This window comes from Lissotriton vulgaris, chromosome 1_1 (genome assembly GCF_964263255.1).
Source record: "Lissotriton vulgaris chromosome 1_1, aLisVul1.2, whole genome shotgun sequence".
In the NCBI taxonomy this organism is placed as follows: Eukaryota; Metazoa; Chordata; class Amphibia; order Caudata; family Salamandridae; genus Lissotriton; species Lissotriton vulgaris.
This window is the reverse complement of record NC_141685.1, coordinates 2,059,703,502-2,059,720,070: the sequence shown is the minus strand read 5'-3', so window position 1 is coordinate 2,059,720,070 and position 16,569 is coordinate 2,059,703,502.

Below are 16,569 nucleotides of genomic sequence, written 5' to 3'. Positions count from 1 at the left end.
TCCTTTTACGGACATATTTACTCATGTCATAAGCACACCAAAATGTACAGTAAAACAGTTTGCCGGCTCTTTGTCGGCTCAAACTACACAGTGTTTTTTGGATGGTCTTCTGATGCTTCATAGAGTGTTGTCTGTACTGGTGAGATGGCAGTTGGGCTATATAAATGTAAAAAAAGATATAAGGACTGTGCAGCAGAAGAATGGAGCGCCATCAGAATGAGTGGGAAAGGCACAGCGGCGGGCTGACCGTGGAAATGTGGAACTGGAGTGATGATAGCAAAAGTAACACTATTAGTCTGGATGTGGGAGGGAAATGCAAAGGCCAGAGGGAGTTATGGCCCAAATATCACAAAAAGACTACAGCCTAGAGAGTCAACTGACAGCAAGTGCATGAACAGCACCAAGGACACCTTGATGTTCTTGTGCACGACGGCAAGCGACCACAGGAAGTTGTAGTCTAGTTTACACAGAGCTCTTCGTGGAATGCTTTTGGAGAGTTTGTCATGGGGCGACAGATGTTGCATACTTGATTATTTTCCTATTTCTCCAGGAGCAGAGAGGATTTCTCTCTCCTTGTCACAAAATGCATTCTTTCTTCTTTAGCTCCTATTTGTATCTATATAAGTTTGTGCAACACTTTCCAATAATGGGCAATGATGATTCCGGTTAAGGTGAGTGTTTCAAATGCGCATGCATCTAGGAAGAACATTCCCTATTTCCTGTAGACTAGCACATGGTCTCCTTTAAGGGAGTAGCACTACAAAGTCAATCACATCTATGTTTGCACTATCTTTCTTAGAATATATATTATGGAGTCTTTTAGGCAAGGGTAGGGTCTCTATAATGAAAGTGCATCTGGTGGTGCGGTAAAAACACTACCAAAGGCTCCCATCTTGTAGTGGCTCTCTCAACATTCCCCTTTGCTTTGCAGCTGCAAACCCCCAAAGTACAGCAAAAGACAAATATCCCTGATCCATAGGGAGTTTTCTTAATTTCTCTTCTAAGACCCTCCTGCTGACTGTACCAGGAAGGGAAAACCAGTGATTGCCGTCCTTCTCCAAATAGGGTAGATTGAATACCACTGTGATCTGGCACCAGGTCAAGGGTTTCCTTTGACAGAGGCTCCACGGATGGAAACTTTTTCCCAATCTCTGATTGAGAAAGGGGAACTATGCGTTTGGCTTGACAGCTGCATCCCAATTTAAGGTGGTGTACCATCATCATCAAATTGTATCTGGTACATGACATTATGAGACTAGAAAGAGAGCAGAAACACACTTCTCCCACCCATAGTTATAGGTAGCTCTCAATATCCTGGAATACTATTGTCTACAAACGTTTGTACTCTGTGTGCATCTTTTAACACCAAAGGCCTGGACCTGATTGAAAATGTGGTAGCTGGAATAATCTGATTCTGCCACAGTTTGACCATTGTGTTAAAAGATAGGATCACCCATGTTAAGGGTTACTTGATGATGGTGGATGCCCATCCTACCACTGGTTATTACTGGTCAAGTGTAGTTTTGATTTACTAAAAGTCACATTTAGAAGGCTTTAATCACTAACTGTGAGGGTCACAGCCTGATTAACGCTCTATGTCCCTTCAAATGCAGTTTGTTTTTGAGCAGAAACAAATTGGACTCAATTCCTGTTTTTTTCTTGCTTCTGTTTTTACATTTAAGGATACCTTCTTTGCATTACCAGATGGACATAGGGTTTAAAGAACTCGGTATTCACATCTTGCCAATGTGAGGAGGAGCCTTATGATAAAGCATGCCACCTTAACGCGGGTAAGGGTTCACGTCCTAATAAATATATTTATTCTTTACCTTGATTGACAATCTGTTGATTTTGTCTTTTTTGTAACACCTGGAGTACAAGATGTAGTTGTGACTTAGAATAGGGAAACTGTACTCTTGGTTGTGGCTGATGAAATAGCACGTGAAGGTGGTCCAACTCCTATCTCTTTCTACAACATCTGTGTATATAACATTTGTGATACTCTTGCTACATGCTGAAACAAATTATGATAAGAAAAAGCGTTGCAGTAGATTCTGCAATAAGGCATCTCATTTTCTATTAGGAAGCTTTTATCAGTGAACATCTTATGTCATATGAATGTAGAGAGCATTTCGATGTATGTTACATACAATATCATTATTCCTTACATTTTACCAGAGAGCAATTTATGTGCATTAATTGATTGTACGATGGGGTAACACTGAAAAACCTTTTGCTTTATGAAATTCATAGCAGTAATTAAAAGTCTGGTTGTGCTGAATGCGACAAATTATTATATTTTATGGTAGCAATGAGGCAGTCAATAAGAAGTTAACATGATATAAACCAACTTCTTTTTCGTCGTTAGCAAACCATTACAATGCCCTTGTTGCAATGATAACTACATTCTAAACCCTTCCTGTTTCCACCAAAACTATTTGCTGCTGTTTGAACAGATTAGATTGCAGAGCTAAAGCTGGTGGGGAATCAAAGTATAAACATGGCATCTGTCAGAGGCTAGAATTAAATAAGAAATATATGCACATTTAATGTGGCCTTCAAGGATGATGCATCTATAAAAAAAGAACGAATGCACATTGTGCTCGTTTAGAAAAGTATTAGGTTTTATTGGACTGTATGGCTGTCACGAAAGGGGTTAGTAACATCGAAGTGGGTACCCCTTCCAACTTAAAGAATCCACCTTGATGGCAGGTTTGGTACAGAAACAGGGAATCCCCTACATAGACTACATCCTATTCATTTGGAGAGGCAATGAAACTGACGCCATTCAATCAATCAAACAGCATTTGTAGAGTTCAGTACTGTCACACCCAGAGGTGTCTGGGCGCTGTGCATCAATCAAAAATCCAGGTCTTAAGTCTCTTTCTGAAGTCTGCCATGAGGGGGTTCTATGGAGCTGGAGGGGAAAAGGAGCGCAGGTGTCTGGCTGGTTGATGGAAGTTCAGTTGATGGTTGAGGTAGGTAGGTACTAGGTCCTGGAGGGCTTTGTAGGCATGCAAGAGGAGCTTGACCTGGCATCTTTCATAGATGGGGAGTCAGTGGAGGTCTCTCAGGTGGGGGCGATGTGGGTTAGTTTGGGCAGGTCCAGGGTAAGTCTAGTGCAGCATTTTGTATAGTCTGGAGTCTTCTGAGGAGCTGGGTGGAGATGTCAGTGTAGAGGGTGTTGCTGTAATCGAGGTGGGGGGTGATGAGGGCCTGAGTGACAGTCTTTCTGGTGTTGGTTGGATCCATCTGATGATTCTGCCGAGCATGTAAAGTGTGTGGAAGCAGGAGGAGGCACCTCAGTTTACTTGTTTCATGGTCAGTTGGCTGTCAAGGATGATGCAGAGGTTGTGTGTGTGGTCGGTCAATGTGGGTTTGAGTTCTGCAGGCCACCAGCTGTGGTACCATGCAGAGGTGTACTTCCCAAAGATCAGTATTTCCATTCAGGGCCTGACTGGGAACAGAAACCTGCCCAGGCAAACTGCTCAGCTGGCCCGCCGTGGGGTGAGGGAGAGTGCAGCAGAGCAGTTTGCGAGGGCCTTTTTCGGCCGATTTTGTTACAGGGGACAGATATTGCTGACCCCCAGTAACAAAAACAACCTCCCTGGGGCCCAAAACCGGCCCCTACCCTAGCGGCCCACCAGGGAAACGCCCTGTGCTCGCTATGGCCAGTCCAGCCCTGCTTCCGTTTTGTCAGAGTTGTGTTGGAGGCAGTTGTCTCTCAAACCTGGCATTGCAACAGTTGGTTTTGGAGGGGTCCTCGGTGAGCGAGAGGGTCAGTTGAGTGTCATCTGGGTAGGAGATTATGTTGAGTCCGTGGGATCTGACGGTGTCTTTGAGGGGGTCATGAAGATGTTGAACAGGGTGGGGCTCAGGGATGATGCTTGTGAAACATTGCATATAATGTCTTTGGGGCGGAGGTGAAGGGAGGCAGTCGGATGCTCTGTGTGCATCCTGTGAGGAAGGAGGCGAACCACTTGAGGGCATCTTACTGTATGCCTATGTTGTGGAGTCTGTTGAAGAGGATGTTGTGGGAGGCTGTTTTGAATCGAGGACGATCAGGCCATGTTTTCTTTTCTTCATGCTTTAGCAGTGTTCCGATGTCGTCTGTGGCGATAATCAGCGAGGTCTCAGTGCTGTGGTTGGCACTGAATCTTGATAGAGAGATGTCCAATAGGTGGTTTTGCTCCAGGAATTCAGTGAGCCGCTGGTTGATGGCTTTCTCAAGAACTTTGTCTGGGTAGGGGAGCAGGGAGATGGGATGGTAACTTATGAGATTGTTGGGGTCAGTGGAGGCTTTCTTTTGGAGGGGTCTAATGCCTGCAAGTTTCCGTCTGTATGGGAAGGTTGCTGTGGAGATGGCGGTATTGAGGATTCTGGTGAATTGTGTGCTGATTGGGTTCGTTATAAGGTTGTAAAGGTGTCGGGGGCGGGGACGGGGGCGCCCCAGAGTGGATGGAAGACATGATGACAGAGGTAGTTAGAGTGGTAAGCAGCGACCAGGTGGTGATGGTTTTGCTGGTGTTCGCTGGTTGACTGGCCATTAGGGTTAGAGGGTGGTGAGTTGGATGTTGAAAGTGTTGAAGATGTTGGTGATCTTGCTGTGAAGGTAGTCTGAGAGGGTGTCGCAGAGTTCTTGGGAGGGGTGGATGTTGAATACCTTGACTATTTTGAAGAGTTCCTTTGTGTGGTTGGCTGCAAAGTTGATGTGGGTGGTGCAGGCTGCTTTCTTGGCTACTTTGATCTGCCGGTGATAGATCTTGAAGGCTGTTTAGAGAGCAGTTCTGTCTGCGGGGTTCTTGGTGGTTCCCCTTCGTTTCTCCAGCTGTGGCGGTTGAGCTTGGTGGTCCTGAGTTCAAAGATGCACCAGCTGGCATGTTTGGGGATCTTGTTGGATTTTGTAGGTTTCAGTGGGGTGACTCTGCCAGCATTGTTGATGATCCAGGCAGCAAAGTACTGGACGGCCTGGTTGAGGTCTGTTGAGACCTCAGGTTGGGAGGTGGTGAAGGTCTGTGATCACTGAGTTTCTGTTACCTTTCTCCAGCTGCGGTAGGAGGAGATCTGACGCCTGGTGATACAGTGCTGCGTGTTGGGGATGGAGAAGTGTACAATGGTATGGTCAGTCGAGGAGAGCTTTGTGGTGTGGACGAATTTGATTCTGTCGCTGGAGGTGAAAATGGGGTTGACTGTGTGTCTGGCTTTGTGGTTGGGTTCGGTGACCATTTGTATGAGGCCAAATGTTGCTTATGTGCTCCAGGAGGTCGATGGAGTTGGCATCAAAGGGTTTGTCGATGTGGAAGGTGAGGTCGTCAAGTAGGACGTAGTAGTGAGAGTTGATTGCTATGGGTGCGATTAGGTTGGGGATGGCATTGTAGAATGTAGTTCAGGGTCCTGTGGATCTGTAGGTGAGGTTGCCTTTTATTGTGGTCTTCCCGTGAGTTGGTAGTAGGAAGTTGAGGTGTTCCATGAGAGGTGTGCGGTCGTCGTTGATGATGTTGCATCTGATGGTTTTCTTGGAGATGATGGCAATGCCTCTGTCTTCTTTTGTTGGTGCCGTCACAGTGTATCATCTTGTACACTTTTGAAGTGGCAGTGGTGATGTCGGGGAGGGGTTGAGCCATGTTTCGATGATTAAGACAATGTCCTTGGAGAGTGTGGTGATGGTGTCCCAGAATTCTGTGGCATGTTTTCAGAGTGAGTGGGCGTTGAGTAGGACCCAATGGAGTGGTGTCTTCTTTGTCTTATGGGCAGGAGTGAGGTGGGATCTTTCGTAGGTTGTGTCGCAGGAGACGTGGCAGTGTCAGCAGGTTAAAGGTCCTTTGGTGGATCATGGTGAGGAGGAGACGCAGTTGTACCGTCTGGTAGCAGGAGGGCCAAGGGTCCTGGCACTGGATGTTGTCCGACTGGCATTGCAGTGGTGGTTCACCCTTTGCACGCATCCACTGCATGGTCATGCGGCGGCCTCCATTAGTGGTCCTGGTAGGTGGTCCAAGTGCAGGCAGCGAAGGGACAGCAGGTGTCACAGGATCAGGGCAACTGGTGCACAGGGGCAGCAGGCAGAGAAGGGCCCGGGACAGCAGGCACAGTGCAGGGGCAGGGACAGCAGGCAGCGCAGGGACAGCAGGCAGCACAGGAGCAGCAAGTGGCACAGGGGCAGCAGGGGGCACAGGGGCAGGAACAGCAGGCAGCGCAAGGATAGCAGGTGGCACAGGGGCAAGGGTAGTAGGTGGTGAGGGAGGTACAGTACCTTCAGCAGGCAGCGAAGGGACAGCAGGTGTCACAGGATCAGGGGCAGCAGGTGCCACAGGGGTAGCAGGCATTGCAGGGACAGCAGGTGGCACTGGGGCAAGGGAAGTAGGTGGTGCAGGGAGGTATAGTACCTTCAGCAGGCATCGAAGGGACAGCAGGCGTCACAGGATCAGTGGCCGCAGGTGGCACAGGGGCAGCAGGTGACACAGGGGAAGTGACAGTAGGCAGTGCAGGGACAGCAGGTGACACAGGGGCAAGGGCAGTAGGTGGTGCAGGGAGGTTCAGTACCTTCAGCTGGGGGACAGGTGAAAGAGGGGTGGCCCAGCTCAGCCTCCTCAGGGCTCTGGCAGGCACAGACGGACCTGCCCTTGGCCCTGGCTTTTCCCAGGGCTGCCCATGCACGTCCCACGATGCATGAGCCGAAGGCCACCTTTAACCTGCCCTGGGAGGTGCTAAAGTGGAACTGCTAGCTAGCCCCGCCTGCCGGGGATGCTGGTCAATGCAGTCTGGACACGTCTGATCTGACCAGCCAGAAATGCCTGGTAGTGGGATGGGGTCTTCGGGTGCTCTGTGCACTGGAGTAGGGGCGGGCAGGAACAGGAGGTGAGACACCTCCTGCTAAGAAGGCTGGAAGGTGGCTTCCCGCGATGCAGGAGCCGCAGGCGACCTTTAACCTGCACCGGGGATCGCAAAAGTATAACTGCCAGCTGGCCCCGCCTCTGGGGCTGCTGGGCAATGCAGTCTGGACCGTTCTGGTCTGGCTGGCCGGCCAAGTCTGATGGTGGGAGGGGGTATCCGGGCGCTCTGTTCGATGGAACAGGAGCAGGCAGGAACAGGAGGGGAGACACCTACTGCTACGAATGCTGAAAGGCAGCTTCCATTGAATTTATCAAATGAATAAATTCCCACAATGAATTAATGAAATTCACATTTACAATGTCCAAAAGAGATTTGACTTTCTTAGATTTGATGATAATACCACTGAAAGGTATACGCACAACACGGGTATATCACAAGCCCATGATTAGGAATAGTTTACTCTACTTTTGCAGGTTCCTTCCCAGAGCACCATGGATGGGGAAAATATTCCAGTGAGAAAGTTTATCTGAACTTGGTGCCATTGTACATCAATAAAAGCCCATAAGGAGAAGCAGAGATGTTAAGCTTGAAACTAAAAAAGGGATATTCCAGGCATATACAGGCACATGCACCATTGTTGGCTTTTGCGATTTCTTAATTGCGATTTTTAAGGAATCGCAATTAAGAAAACGCAAAAGCCTATGCATGAAGAAATCGCTGAAAAATGTGCGATTTCTTAATATTCCTTAATTGCGACTCACAAATTGCGAATCGCAATTAAGGAATACCTCCCCATTCATTCCTATGGGCCTCGAGGCCCATAGGAATGAATGGGAAGACATTCTCAATTTGCGATTTGCAATTAGCGATTCGCAAATTGAGCATGCGATTTCAAGGGTGCAGGGGTGTCCAGGGGTGTTGCACCCCTGAAATCAATCTGTGCACATATGTTCTGCACACACATGCCCTTAGGGCATGTGTGTGTACAACATGAAACTTTGAAAAATGCACAAAAGTGCATTTTTCTAAGTTTTCACAAATTACCATGAGGTTCAACCTCATGGTAATTTGCTCCCCCTAATTGCGAAATCGCAATTTTTTAAAGTTTCATGCATTGCATTTAAGGAATCGCAAAATGCGACTCCTTAAATGCAATCGCAATTTGAGAATTCGCAAATATTTGCGAATTCTCAAATTGCGAGGGCCTTCACCCTTCATGCATTCCAAAAGCAGATTTTGCGATCGCAAACGGACGATTTTTGCGATTCGCACCGTTTGCGATCGCAAAATCCTTTGATGCATGTACCTGATAGTCACAAAAGCAAGAGTGAGAGCCCGAAACATCCACAGGCAGACTTTTCAGAAGGATAAACAAAAAAATTAAAATGACAAACGCATTTGTGTTACTACCTACGGTACAGCATTAAAGCACATGAAGAACGTAATAAACAAAGTATAAATGAAAAAACAAACGGCAGACCAAAGCCAAGCAAATCCAGTCCATATGTATTACCAATTCATAGGTGGGGCAGTCTCTTCCTACACGCGCCATCCAGGGGTGTGAAATGAAAGCCAAATTCAAAAAGAAAGATGGAAGGTGCACTCGTTCCGAAGTTAATAAAGCAGCGTGAATAATTATTCCATATATATTACCCCTCAGCAGTATAGTGGCGAATTGTTGTATGTACTTGTCACGTCGTCTCGCCTGACCTCTGAGACAGGACAGGCGAGCAGGAAAAGGGAAAAGGAAGTGAGGCAACAGGAAGCAGTATTAGTCTGGAAGGCAGTCTGAGGCTGTCAGGCAATAAAGCAAGACGTAAAATAGAGCCTCTGCCTCGGTGTGTTTATTTTCCAAAAGGGTGATCTTGACAATGGCGACGAGGATGGGATGTCTTTAACACCCACCAACCTTAACACCACCCAGCCGAACAGAGCGGCCGACCACCGAGCCCAGCAGCCTGCTTGCCGGTAGCGCGAAGAGCGCGAAAATTCGAATCGACGCCGGCGCTGCCAACATCGATACAACGCCAGAGGCGCAGATCTACACATCCGCCGAGTGGCCCAAGCAATTCCTGCCTGCTGAAGCGTGAGCCGACTATCACCAACGAAGGAAGGGGAGCGCATATGTCAGAGCGCTGCCCCACGTGGTCCCGACTCGAGCACAAACCCGACTCGACTAGCCTGAGGATCCTGACGCGAGGAAGAAGCTGCCTGCATCCGCAGTTGAAAACAGAGGGTGAGTCCCACCCAGCAGCTCCCAGCGACGCCGAACCTGAAGGAAGGCAAGGCTCTCAGCAAGATCCTCGGCACAAGTAAGACGCGAGACGTCCCGCGCGGCGGCCATTTTGAAGTCAGGCGCCGGCGCCTTACACAGCACACGTTTAAATAATGGCGGCCATCTTGAGGTCAGGCGCCATACACTAAGAACTACATATCCTAGTCAGAAAAGAGCGCGAAGACCTAAATACACACAAACGAAGGCCTGGATGTTCTCGAAGCCTACAGTTAACGTACAACACGTGCAAATTACAATACAAAGTGCACACAGAGTCACAGAAGACCAACACGTGCAATTTACAATACAAAGTGCACACAGAGCCACAGAAGACCCTGGAAATTCTCTAAAGGGACTGCAAGCACTGCACATCCAGGCAAGCTCACTCATTCCTCCGAGGGGACAGTACAGATGTCCGACATACCTCCTGATAGCTCATCCAGTAGCACGAGCCCAACGCAAGCAGCCACAGCCACAGCGGCTCCACAACCAAACCCAGGAGGTTCTTCCACTCCGTCCACTCCGTCCACTCCGGGCGACGCACCAACCATGGCCAACAACCCCATCGGAGCGTCCTTCATGCGCCAACCGCTGCCCCTACCTCTAACACCAGGCAACAGCATGGGCCCCACGTGGAAACGGTGGAGTGAAGACTTCGAGGACTACATGATAGGGTCCCGAGTGGAAGACTCAAAACAAAAAATAGTGGCCCTAAGAAACCTCATTGGTCCAGACATTGCACAGATCATCAAAGAATTACCAAATATAGCGACCGCCACCTATGATGACGTAAAACTTGCTCTTGATAGACGATTCCTTCACAAACGCAATGTGGACTATGAACGACACACCTTTCATCTAGCCACGCAAGACAAAGACGAATGCATGAGTGATTTCATCATGCGCATCAGGAGGTTAGCCCAATATTGCGACTTCGACAACTTCAAAACTGAAGATGCCCTGAGACTCCGCATCATCAGTGGATGCCATTCCGAAACCCTCCGTCGACGACTGCTCAAGAAACCGCATTCGCTGGAGGAAATTGAGGAGCTGACCCGGATAAACGATCAGGCAGAAGACTATGCCAAGCGAATGGGCACGCATAAATCCGACCACAAAGACCACCACGCACTACGCGTTCAGTCACACAGAACATCCAAATCATCCAGACCGACGTCGAGCTCCCACAAATCTCATTCTTCCCGAAAGGTACCATCCAAAGGAAGCTCGCGTCACTCCACATCTGCCAAGTCTGCGCCCACCTGCTACCGATGTGGTCCGGACTACCCACACTCAGGACAGTGCCCAGCAATTGGCCAGCGGTGTCATCGCTGCGGGCGAGACAATCATTTCGAAGTGGCGTGCCAAGCCAAGCGGTCACCCCACACATCATCGACCAGAGGCCGTGACACTCGCCATCGTGACACCCGCCATCATGCAAGAGCTATCAAAGGGAGAGACAGCCGATCCTCCAGCTCATCAAACTCCAGCGCCCAGTCTGCCTACTCTGGCCAGTCAAGAAGCCGTTCCGAGAGCACTCATCGGACCAGGCATCTTGCATCCGACTCCTATCGATCACGCAGAGACACATCCAGCGAGTCTTCCTCATCGCGCACCCCGACATCTCAAGATAGCGATGAATACATTTGCATGGTATCTGACCCGGACCGTCTAAAGCGATACCCGAAACTGGACATCCTCATAGGCGACCATCCGGCGAAATTTGTCCTGGACTCAGGAGCGTCATTAAATTACATTTGCGCCCTGGAATACTATAACATGAAACAAAGGCCCAAATTATCTCCTGCTGCTGTCCGCATCTTTACCTGGATGTCACGCAAGCCCTTGCCGTGCCTAGGTCGATTCCACACCACCCTCACCTTCAAAGACCGGACAGTTGACGCATATATCCATGTGGTAGAGGGTCCAGATGTGGCGGATTGCCTCCTCAGCCTACCAACGGCAGAAAGACTCAAACTAGTAGAGCTCCTCTACATGACAGAAGATGCTCCAGACATCACAGCAAAATTCCCAAACCTCTTCAAGGGCCTTGGAAAACTAAACCATTTCAAAGTAAAGCTCCACATCAACGAGAAGGTGACGCCCATCGCTCAACATCATAGAAAGGTACCGTTCCACCTCCAGCAAGCTGTGGATGATGAGCTACAGGATCTACTCCAGACCGACATTATCGAACGCACGTCAGGACCCACGCCATGGGTGTCCCCGGTTGTGGTAGTCCCCAAGAAAGGACAAGACAATAAAGTCCGCCTGTGTGTTGGCATGCGCGCACCCAACACCGCCATCGAGCGGGAGCGTCATCCTGGGCCACACATCAGTGATATGATTACGAAGCTAAATGGCGCCACTGTCTTCTCAAAACTTGACCTTAACAAAGGCTACCACCAACTGGAGCTCCATGAAAAATCAAGATACATCACCACGTTCACTACGCACCAAGGCCTGTTCCGATACAAACGGCTGAACTTCGGCATCTCTTCGGCTGCCGAGATCTTCCAAGAAGCCATCAGACGAGTCATTCAAGGCATCCCCAATGCTTTTAATTACAGTGATGACCTACTGGTATTCGGAAAAGACCAAACCGAACATGACACAGCGCTGGACAGAGTCTGCCACGCCCTGCTGACCGCGAACCTGACTCTCAACGCCAGCAAATGTGAATTTCACAGAGACACTCTGAAATTTTACGGACATATCTTCTCCAAGGAGGGGATGCGACCCGATCCAGAGAAGGTAGTAGCACTTGCAGACACCCCGAAACCTCGAGACGTAAGTGACCTTCGCTCCTTCTTAGGCATGGCGAGCTACTGTGCGCGATATATTCGCGACTACGCCATGATCAGCTACCCCCTACGTGAACTTACTCGCCAGGGCCAACCCTTCGACTGGACCGACCCGTGCCAACTAGCCTTCACCACCATCAAGCAAGCTGTGGGGTCCGCCACGAACCTGGCATACTTTGACACCAAAAAAAAGACAGAGATCACAGTCGATGCCAGCCCAGTGGGCCTGGGCGCCATCTTAGCCCAATACCGGGATGATTCAGACCAACGCCACATCATCGCGTATGCAAGCCGCAGCCTCACGGACACTGAAAAAGCCTACTCTCAACCGGAGAAAGAAAGCCTCGCTGTAGTGTGGGCCTGTGAACATTTCCACTTGTTCGTGTACGGCAAGCACTTCACAATCATCACGGACCACCAAGCCCTCATCACCATCTTCGGTAATCCCAACGCCAAGATGCCACCACGCATCGAACGGTGGGGCCTACGCTTGCAAGACTACATTTTCACGATCATACACAAACCTGGCAAAGCTGAAAACCTGGCTGATTTCATGTCACGCCACCCCATGGCTGGAGCCCGGAACGCCCTGTCTGTAGCTGATGAATACCTCCATTTTGTCATTGACGCGGCCTGTCCACCCACAGTCCCCATCGCCGCAATTCAAGAAGCATCCATGACTGACCCGCTCGTCCAAGCCGTCATGGCTCGCATCCGCACGAACTCCTGGAGGGATGTGAAACACTCGCCACAAGACTCCGACCCCATGCGGCAGGATTTGGCCGCATTCCAACGAGTGCGTGACGAACTCTCCATCAGTGACAACGGCCTTTTTTTGCGGGGGGGAAGGATTGTGATTCCACTCAACTTGCGTCAAGGGGTCGTCAATCTGGCACACGAGGGACACCGAGGCATCAACGCGACCAAGAAAGCCTTAAGAGAACGCGTGTGGTTCCCCACACTTGACCGCATGGTAGAAACAACCCTGAAAGACTGTATGGCTTGCCAGGTGGTCAGTCGGGAAGAACCCCCAGCACCACTACAAATGTCAGACCTCCCGGAAGGGGTATGGCAGCAAGTAGCAGTTGACTTTTTCGGACCACTGCAATCAGGACAATACATCATTGTCATCATGGATGAATACTCCCGATTCCCCTTTGCACAGCTAATACCATCAACTCGAGCAACAACAGTAATCCCAGTGCTGGATGAAACCTTTGCTGCATGGGGCATTCCACTCCGAGTAAAAACAGACAACGGACCACCTTTTAATGGACATGAGTTTGCAAACTTTGCAACACATCTTAATTTCAAACACAAGAAAATCACCCCACTATGGCCACAAGCCAATGGCATGGTGGAGCGATTCATGGGGACGCTCAAAAGGGCGATTCAACAGACTGAACTAACCCACAGAGATGTCCAACAGACACTAAATGAAGTGCTACGAGCATATCGGAATACTCCACACAGCACCACCAACCAATGCCCAGCTACCGTGATGCTAGGCAGGACACCTCGGACTCGACTTCCCATGGCAGATCCCGCGCCCCAACAGCAGCCTGTCACCGTCGACCACAACTCGCTAGTCGAGATAGATCACAGGAACAAACACCGAATGAAGACCTACGCTGACCAACGAAGACATGCCAAGGACACTAACATCCAAGAAAGAGACTGGGTGATTGTCCGGAGTGATCGGCGCGCCAAGGCAGACAGCCGGTACCTCGACATCCCCTTCCAAGTCATCAAAAAGAAAGGGACCATGATTACAGCCAAATCAGATCACAAACAGATAACGAGAAACATCTCGCACTTCAAGAAATGTAACCAGAATTCCCGACGAGGGACCTCGTCGAGCCAAACCTCAAGTGAGTCTCACAACCACAGTGACAGCAGCGACCAAAGTCTCCACAGCCCGGCCAGGACCGTGGAAGTCACAAGACGTCAGAGTTCACCGCCGAAGCAAGAGAGACGCCCCCAGCGTCTCATCAGGAAACCTCGACGATTAGTAGAGGAGATGTAGCAGAAGCAAGACTTTGTGAAACAGGGGAGATGTCACGTCGTCTCGCCTGACCTTTGAGACAGGACAGGCGAGCAGGAAAAGGGAAAAGGAAGTGAGGCAACAGGAAGCAGTATTAGTCTGGAAGGCAGTCTGAGGCTGTCAGGCAATAAAGCAAGACGTAAAATAGAGCCTCTGCCTCGGTGTGTTTATTTTCCAAAAGGGTGATCTTGACAGTACTAGCAAACGGGAGCTTCTCCTTTGCGTGGCGTGATAACCACGGCATCAAACAGAGAGGGAGGTGTATTTTACTGCTACATAGAGCATATGATTAATATTTGAAATGATGAGATAGTTTTTTGTACACACCATATATTGAGGTTTAACTTATGCCCTATGTGTTTGGATTATTTCAATATAGGAGCCCTGACGAAGTTCCCTCTGGAAAAGAGTCGGGAACGAAACGCCTTGGCTGTGTGCCAGTTTTAAAAGGATCTATTGAATAAAGAGACTGAATTATGGAATAATTATTCACGTTGCCTTATTGACTCCGGGACGAGTGCACCTTCCATCTTTCTTTTTGAATAAGGTAATAAACAAAAACTGGAAGATTTTGAACTCAAATCAGTTACATTTCATCCAACTGATGTTCTCTTTCGTAGGGAGCAGAATCCTAAGAGATGAACCGGTACACACCAGACCTAGGTCAAATAAACCCTGCATTGAAAAACTCTTTAGGGGGCATCACCCGTGAAAGAACACTTTCCATGTGAGAACTGCAGTGAATGCAAGTTTACATCCATTACCAGGCAGGTTGATTTGAACCTGAACACCCTCTGGCAATTGAATGTCCACAAGAACTGCAGTTCTGAAGGTGTGATTTACCTCATTACTTGCTTTATGTTTGCATAACCATAAGAAAAATCAGAACAGGAATCAGCGAGCATAAGGCAGGAGTCTCCAATATTTTCTGTAATGTGAGCTACTTTTCATCAGTGAAATTCATTTGTGCTTCTCAAGGCTACTCACAGTTTTACCAGACATCCCGACGCTCAGGTTCATTGAGTTTAAGCCTAATGTCCATTGAGCTAGACTCTATGGTTTGAACAAAATACTTTGACTAGGGCCACTATAACAGGGCTGCCATGGGTATCTGTGAGAGTGTGGTGTTTGGGTGAATGAGTGCCTGTGTTGTATTTATTTGTGACACAATCAATCAATCAATCAATCAATCAACCAATCAAGGGATTTGTATAGTGCAGTACTTACCCGCAACGGTCTCAAGGCGCTGGGGGTGGGGGAGCCGTTGCTATTGGTCGAAGAGCCAGGTCTTGAGTAGTCTCCTGAAGGTCTGCAGGTCTTCGGTTTGTTGTAGGAGGAGAGGGAGGGTGTTCCAAGTCTTGGCGGCGAGGTGGGAGAAGGACCTTCCCCCGGACGTGGTTCTGTGGATGCGTGGGACGGCGGCCAGTGAGAGGTCAGTGGAGCGGAGTTTCCTATTGGGTACGTAGAATGAGAGACGGCTGTTGAGGTAGGCTGGGCCGGTGTTGTGGAGTGACTTGTGTGCGTGGGTCAGGAGTTTGAAGGAGATTCTTCTGTCGACGGGGAGCCAGTGCAGGTTTCCCAGGTGGGGGTTGATGTGATCTCAGCGCTGGACATCGAGGATCAGGCGTGCAGAGGCGTTCTGGATTCTTTGAAGTCTGTTGATGAGCTTGGACGGGGCTCCGGCGTACAGGGCGTTTCCATAGTCGAGTCTGCTGCTGACGTGGGCGTGGGTGACGGTTTTCCGTGTGTCTGTCGGGATCCATCTGTAGATCTTGCGGAGCATGCAGAGGGTGTAGAAGCAGGTGGAGAAGACTGCGTTGACTTGCTTCGTCATGCTGAGTTTCGAGTCGAGGATGAATCCTAAGTTGCGTGCATGGTTGGTTGGTGCCGGGGGGGGGGGCGTGCCCAGTGATGCGGGCCACCAGGAGTCGTCCCAGGCTGAGGGGTTGGACCCGAGGATGAGGATCTCCATCTTGTCCGTATTCAGTTTGAGCCGGCTTTCTTCCATCCAGTCGGCGACGGCCTTCATACCACGGTGGAGGTTGGATTTGGCGGTGAGGGGGTCCTTGGTGAGGGAGAGGATCAGCTGCGTGTCGTCGGCGTAGGAGATTATGTTGAGGTTGTGCAGTCTGGTGATGCGTGCGAACGGTGCCATGTAGACGTAGAATAGCACAGGGGCTGAGGGATGATCCTTGAGGGACACCGCAGACGGTCTTGGTGATTGCGGAGTGGAATGGGGGGAGGCGGACTCTTTGGGTTCTATCGGAGAGGAAGGAGGTGGTCCAGTCCAGGGCCTTGTCTCGGATCCATGCGTCCTAGAGACGTGTGTGCAGTGTGAGGTGGCAGACGGTGTCGAAGGCGACGGAGAGGTCCAGGAGGATGAGGGCTGCTGTCTTGCCATTGTCGAGTAGAATTTTGATGTCGTCTGTGGTGGCGATGAGGGTGGTTTCGGTGCTGTGGTTCCTGCGGAAGCCTGACTGGGAGGGGTCGAGGATGCTGTTGTCTTCTAGGTGGTGGGTGAGTTGGGAGTTGACGATCTTCTCAATGACTTTTGTTGGGAACGGATCAGGGAGATGGGCCGGAAGTTCTTGAGGTCGCTTGGGTCCGCCTTGGGT